The following is a 6,997-nucleotide window of genomic DNA, read 5'->3' as shown; positions in this document are numbered from 1 at the left end:
CGACCCTCAGACAGACGAAGCCAAGGGAAGACCCAAGGCCGCAATGTGCGTTCAAAGAATCAGTGCTCAGTGTGTCCTGCAATTCACACCAAGTCTCGCAGCTGGCTGCGTTCTTCATCGACCCGAGAACCGAGTGATCCACCGCTTAGAGTCGTGAAAAAGTGTTTGTTCAATTCCGTACAGTCAAAACCAAACGTTTCTGGCCTCGGCCAAACAGTGGCCAAGAAGGGCGCTTTTCAGCGCACGCTTGGACTCCAAAACTCTGCCGCGCCTTTTTCGGCTGCCGCAAATCGAGCAAACGGTGTGTTTCGGACGGCGTTTCGCTTTCGCTACTTGCGAGTGCTTTCGTGGTCCACCCCTCTATAAATACTCGGGAGGCGTCGAAGCCGGTTCTCCAAGCCGGACCCGTAGGTATCGTTGTGTGCTCGCTCTCATTGGCCCGCCTAACCAGAAAATGCCTGCGGTACACCCATTTGGATAAGAGTGCACGCAGATGCGGGCCTCGACGGCTACACATTTCCTCGGGCGGCCGCCTCCCGGCCTCCGTGGAGCGCGGGATGCACGGTCCCATCGACAAGCCTCTCCCGTTTTTACCGTGGCGTCGCGGTTCACCACGGCAGGCGGGTCGGTCTCCTCCGCATAAAAAGGGGGACCCCCGCTTTTTGTTCCACGAAATCGCACAAGCTTTTTTCGCATCCACGGTTTGCCACCGCACACCAAAATGCCGATCCGGCTGCCTACTTTAGCCAACAGGTGGAGCCAGGCGCGCCGTACTTGCGCGGCACTTCCCACGTCCACCGAAGTCGGTGCCAAGGACCACTTTCGGCGCCGGAGCCGCGTACGAGCCTACTCGAGGCGGAAGAACGAAGCCAGCAAGGGCCTGGCCGCAAGTGCGTTCAATTGTCGGGACGTCCAAGTCCCTCGTTCTTCCGTGCTTCCTCTTTCGGCAAGTCGTTGCGGCACCTTCCCAAAGCGCGCAGACCCGCTAATCGCGACGAGCGCGACGTGGCCGTGCCGCCTTTCCCTCGGCAGCAAGCAAAACGCCTGGCAACGTCGACGCTCCCCTAACCGCGATCTCGCACCGTGTTTCGTGTGGCGAATTCAAAAGCCGGCCGGCGCTGCTGCAACCATTACGGTCGGTACGCATACGCCGCGGAGGGCGGGACGGTCATCGGAGCGTGCGGTTCCTCCATCGAGTACTGCGCACCTCGGCCGTCGCATCGCCGTGCCATGACCGGCCGCGCGTCAACGCGAACCGGTGCCAGCGAGATCCCTCGCCTGCAAGAACCGACCGGCAGCCTCCGTCACCCGAGGACGCGGAGGCGCTTGCCGCGGACGGCGGGACGGTATGCACTGGTGCACAGCGGACCCGTCACATCGCCAGTTCCTTGACCGACCGCCGACGCTTGTGCCGTTCCTCTCGTACTTGGCAGTCGCCGCGCGATTGTCGGGTCTCGTTCTTGCACGCTCGAACGGTCGGGAGGGCACTCGGCTGGCGTTTCGGGAACGCGCAGCCTCGCCTTCTACCGACGTAACCACGACTCGCCGTTCGCGCTCCGCCGCTCCTGTTTACAGTACTAGGCGGTCCCGCAGCGGTCGGGTCGCGCATTTCGAGCGCTTCGAGCCACGGTGCAGTGGCGGGTCGAAAGCCGACCTATGAGTGCGTTGCGCCGTTTGTACCCGCGTCCGCCACCTGGCCGACCGTCCAAGGTCGCGGTGTTGGCGTCCGCTGGGCGCAACAATTTGTCACGGGGTGCCGCTCCACATTCAGGCAGCCCCGTGGGGAAAAGCCGACCCCGCGTCCAAACGGGGTCAGCGGCAGAAAGTGTCGGGCGCAGACGCAGCTGAGGCGCTCACCCTTCACAATCCGTTAATGATCCTTCCGCAGGTTCACCTACGGAAACCTTGTTACGACTTTTACTTCCTCTAAATGATCAAGTTTGGTCATCTTTCCAACAGACCGGCGCAACCGAAAGGCCGCGCCGGACATCGGTCCGAAGACCTCACTAAATCATTCAATCGGTAGTAGCGACGGGCGGTGTGTACAAAGGGCAGGGACGTAATCAACGCGAGCTTATGACTCGCGCTTACTGGGAATTCCTCGTTCAAGGGGAACAATTGCAAGCCCCTATCCCAATCACGAAAGAAGTTCCACGGGTTACCCAGTCTTTTCAGACAGGGATAAAGACACGCTGCTTCCTTCAGTGTAGCGCGCGTGCGGCCCCGGACATCTAAGGGCATCACAGACCTGTTATTGCTCTGTTTCGTGCGGCTAGGAGCCGCTTGTCCCTCTAAGAAGGTTGTAAGGTGCTGGGAACCCCGCACCTATTTAATAGGCTAGAGTCTCGTTCGTTATCGGAATTAACCAGACAAATCGCTCCACCAACTAAGAACGGCCATGCACCACCATCCACCGAATCAAGAAAGAGCTCTCAATCTGTCAATCCTCCCAGTGTCCGGGCCGGGTAAGTTTTCCCGTGTTGAGTCAAATTAAGCCGCAGGCTCCACTCCTGGTGGTGCCCTTCCGTCAATTCCTTTAAGTTTCAGCTTTGCAACCATACTTCCCCCGGAACCCAAATACTTTGGTTTCCCGGAAGCTGCCCGCCGAGTCATTTGAGTAACTCAGGCGGATCGCTGGTTGGCATCGTTTATGGTCAGAACTAGGGCGGTATCTGATCGCCTTCGAACCTCTGACTTTCGTTCTTGATCAATGAAAACATTCTTGGCAAATGCTTTCGCAGTAGTTCGTCTTGCGACGGTCCAAGAATTTCACCTCTAGCGCCGCAATACGAATGCCCCCGTCCGTCCCTCTTAATCATTACCTCGTATTCCAAAAACCAACAGAACAGAAACGAGGTCTTGTTCTATTATTCCATGCAAGTTTATTCAGGCGACTCGCCTGCGTTGAGCACTCTAATTTTTTCAAAGTAAAAGCACCGGCCATCTCGAGGCACACAATGAAGTGCACCAAGAAAGAACCGGCATGATGTTCAGTCCGAGCCGTCGCATCGGGTAGATGCACTACTCGTCTGGAACTGAGATCCAACTACGAGCTTTTTAACCGCAGCAGCTTTAGTATACGCTATTGGAGCTGGAATTACCGCGGCTGCTGGCACCAGACTTGCCCTCCAATTGATCCTCGTTAAAGGATTTAGAGTGTACTCATTTCAATTACGGGGCCTCAAAAGAGTCCCGTATTGTTATTTTTCGTCACTACCTCCCCGTGCCGGGAGTGGGTAATTTGCGCGCCTGCTGCCTTCCTTGGATGTGGTAGCCGTTTCTCAGGCTCCCTCTCCGGAATCGAACCCTGATTCTCCGTTACCCGTAACAACCATGGTAAGCAAGTAACCTACCATCGAAAGTTGATAAGGCAGACACTTGAAAGAAACGTCGCCGGCTCGTGGCCATGCGATCAGCACAAAGTTATCCAGAGTCACCACACAATACGGGCCGAAACCCGATCGATCTTGGTCTAATAAAAGCACCCGTTACCCAAAGGGCTCCAGGCTCACTGCATGTATTAGCTCTAGAATTGCCACAGTTATCCAAGTAGGAAGAAACGATCTAAGGAACCATAACTGATTTAATGAGCCATTCGCGGTTTCGCCTTATTTCGGCATGTACTTAGACATGCATGGCTTAATCTTTGAGACAAGCATATGATTACTGGCAGGATCAACCAGGTAATCGTTCGACTGCGCGTCCGTCCTCGCCTTCGGCGGGCCGGACGCAGTCTGTGTGCGGCGGAGGCCACCTTCAGGCGCCCCAACACGCTTATTTTGCACTCCGAGATGACGGCGTTCGAGCTCGCTACGGCACAACCTTCCCGAAAGACGAGTGGGAGCCGTGCGGCAAGAAGCACGTTCATGCTCGCTCTTTTTCGTTGCATCGACTCGGTCGCGCCGTGCGGGTTGCCCAAGCCCGCTGCACTGTCGGTGGACCGGCCGGAACTAGCAACGGAGCCGAGACTGCAAAGCCGCCAGACGACGGGTCACGCCCGCGTCTTCGGCGCTTTCGCATCTGAATCGCCCGAGGACGACACGGAACACACCTCGATATCGTGGTAAAACGGCACCGTCCGACAACCAGCCCCTAACGCATCAAGCGGATGAGGCTGCAGACGACTGCCGTGGATTCCCCTGGAGCAGACCCGAGGACACGCTTGACGAGGCCGAAGCCCGCCGCATATCAGACACCCGGTCGCTTTCGCGTACGCCGCTCACGAGAACCCCCACATAATAGCAGCGATAAGTACCCAGACCTCCTTGGGCACTAATACGAGCGTACTCGAGAAAATTTCACCGCGGGTGTGCCCCGAAACGTGTGGCACGTTGAGCGTGCCACAAGTCTACGTCGCTCTCAAACCCGCCGAGGTCGTAGAATTTGCGACCCTACTCACGAAATTCCCACCGAGGATACGGCCGCAAACGTACCGCACCTTGGGTAGGCCACGAGTTTGTGCAACACTACGCTGACGGCACAGCACCGAGGTCGTGCGCGCACGCACGGGAAAATTCCGCCGCGGTTTCTGCCGAAAACGTGAGGCACCACGACTCTCCGCAAGTTCGCGTCGACTGCGAAAGACCGAAGTCGTGAACGACGTGTCCGCTACTCGCCGCCGACACGCTGGACACCAAACGTACAACGACTCGACGGCGTCGTAGAGGCCCACGACGCGGTTTTCCTTAACGACGTCTCGGCGTGGCACCGACAGGTTAGAACGGCCGACCAACGTTCCCTGTCCGCCGTTCGGCTCAGTCGAAGGGCTCGGCGACTTCGGCAACGCTGCGAAGCCGCACGGTGACGCACGCCATGTCCCCATTTTTTTTTTTTTTTTTCTTTCTGCGTCTGCCGGGGTGCCCCTATAATAGCAGCGATAAGCACCCAGACCGCCGTGGGTCGCTCGCCCCGGCTGACGTGGTTTTTCGTACTCCTGCGGCGGTCGCCGTCAAGCACGTCCAAATACGCTACTTTCGTGGGCGCATTCACGCTCTTTCGCTTCGCCGGAGTGCCAGCACTCACTCTGCCAAAAACGGCGAACATCCGAGCGGCGGTTCCCACTTTTGCGTCGGCGTCGCAAACCCCGCCCCGGCAGACGAGGTTTGCCGTACTCGTGCGACGGTGGCCGGCGGGCACGTCGAAAGACGCCGATATCGTGCGCGAATTGGCGCACCTTGGCTTCACCGGAGTGCCGCCACTGACTCCTCCAAAAACGGCGAAGATCCGAGCGGCGCTTCCCACTTTCGCATCGGCGTCCCGAACTCCGCCCCGGCTGACGCGGTTTACCGTACTCGTGCGACGGTCGCCGGCGAGCACGTGGAAAGACGCCGATATCGTGCCCGAATCGGCTCCGTTCGGCTTCGCCGGAGTGCCAGCACTGGCTCGGCGAAAGACGACGAACATCCGAGCGACGGTTCTCACTATTGCGTACGCGTCGCAAACCCCGCCCCGGCAGACGCACTTTGCCGTACTCGTGCGACGGTCGCCGGCGAGCACGTAGAAAGACGCCGATATCGTGCCGGAATCGGCCCCGTTTGGCTTCGCCGGAGTGCCAGCACTCACTCGGCCACAAACGGCGAACATCCGAGCGGCGGTTCCCACTTAGCCGTCGGCGTCCCGAACTCCGCCCCGGCAGACGCGGTTGCCGAGCTCGTGCGACTAGCGACCGCGAAGCCGTCTCGCGACGCCGCTTTCGTGCGCGGCTCCCACTGCGACCTGGGTCACCCGAGGTCGACGAGCAAGAAAGAATGTCGAAAAAAAATTTTTTTTTTTTTGCGTCTGCCGGGGTGCCCCTATAATAGCAGCGATAAGCACCCAGACCGCCATGGGTCGCTCGCCCCGGCTGACGTGGTTTTTCGTTTTCCTGCGGTGGTCGTCGTCAAGCACGTCCAAACACGCCACTTTCGTGGGCGCATTCGCGCTCTTTCGCTTCGCCGGAGTGCCAGCACTCACTCTGCCAAAAACGGCGAACATCCTAGTGGCGGTTCCCACTTTTGCGTCGGCGTCGCCAACCCCGCCCCGGCATACGCGGTTTGCCGTACTCGTGCGGCGGTGGCCGGCGGGCACGTCGAAAGACACCGATATCGTGCGCGAGTCGATGCTTCTTGGTCTCGCAGGAGGGCCGCCACTCACTCCTGCAAAAACGGCGAAGATCCGAGCGGCGCTTCCCACTTTTTCGTCGGCATCGCAAACCTCGCCCCGGCAGACGCGCTTTGCCGTACTCGTGCGACGGTCGCCGGCGAGCACGTCGAAATACGCCGATATCGTGCCCGAATCGGCCCCGTTTCGCTTCGCCGGAGTGCCAGCACTCACTCGGCCAAAAACGGCGAACATCCGAGCAGCGGTACCCACTTAGCCGTCGGCATCCCGAACTCCGCGCCGGCTGACGCGGTTGCCGAGCTCGTGCGACTAGCGACCGCGAACGCGTCTCGCGACGCCGCTTTCGTGCGCGGCTCCCATTGCGACCTGGGTTACCCGAGCTCGACCAGCAAAAAAGAAGGTCGAAAAAAAATTTTTTTTTTCTGCGTCTGCCGGGGTGCCCCTATAATAGCAGCGATAAGCACCCAGACCGCCGTGGGTCGCTCGCCCCGGCTGACGTGGTTTTTCGTACTCCTGCAGCGGTCGCCGTCAAGCACGTCCAAATACGCCACTTTCGTGGGCGCTTTCGCGCTCTTTCGCGTCGCCGGTGTGCCAGCACTCACTCTGCCAAAAACGGCGAACATCCTAGTGGCGGTTCCCACTTTTGCGTCGGCGTCGCCAACCCCGCCCCGGCATACGCGGTTTGCCGTACTCGTGCGGCGGTGGCCGGCGGGCACGTCGAAAGACACCGATATCGTGCGCGAGTCGATGCTTCTTGGTCTCGCAGGAGGGCCGCCACTCACTCCTGCAAAAACGGCGAAGATCCGAGCGGCGCTTCCCACTTTTTCGTCGGCATCGCAAACCTCGCCCCGGCAGACGCGCTTTGCCGTACTCGTGCGACGGTCGCCGGCGAGCACGT

At 59.3% G+C, this 6,997-nt stretch overlaps 2 non-coding genes across 2 annotated transcripts; both read right to left on the bottom strand.

Annotated features, from left to right (window-relative positions):
- Positions 1-153, bottom strand: LOC142790876 (5.8S ribosomal RNA). Its single transcript, XR_012889827.1, has one exon. It is a non-coding gene; the product is annotated as a 5.8S ribosomal RNA (ribosomal RNA).
- Positions 154-1,871: 1,718 nt separating this feature from the next.
- LOC142790926 (small subunit ribosomal RNA) lies at positions 1,872-3,686 on the bottom strand. Its single transcript, XR_012889863.1, has one exon. It is a non-coding gene; the product is annotated as a small subunit ribosomal RNA (ribosomal RNA).
- Between the last annotated feature and the right edge of the window lie 3,311 nt (positions 3,687-6,997).

Source organism: Rhipicephalus microplus, unplaced genomic scaffold (assembly GCF_043290135.1).
Source record: "Rhipicephalus microplus isolate Deutch F79 unplaced genomic scaffold, USDA_Rmic scaffold_134, whole genome shotgun sequence".
Classification (NCBI taxonomy): Eukaryota; Metazoa; Arthropoda; class Arachnida; order Ixodida; family Ixodidae; genus Rhipicephalus; species Rhipicephalus microplus.
The sequence above is the reverse complement of the archived record's forward strand: the minus strand, read 5'-3'. Positions and strand labels throughout refer to the sequence as shown.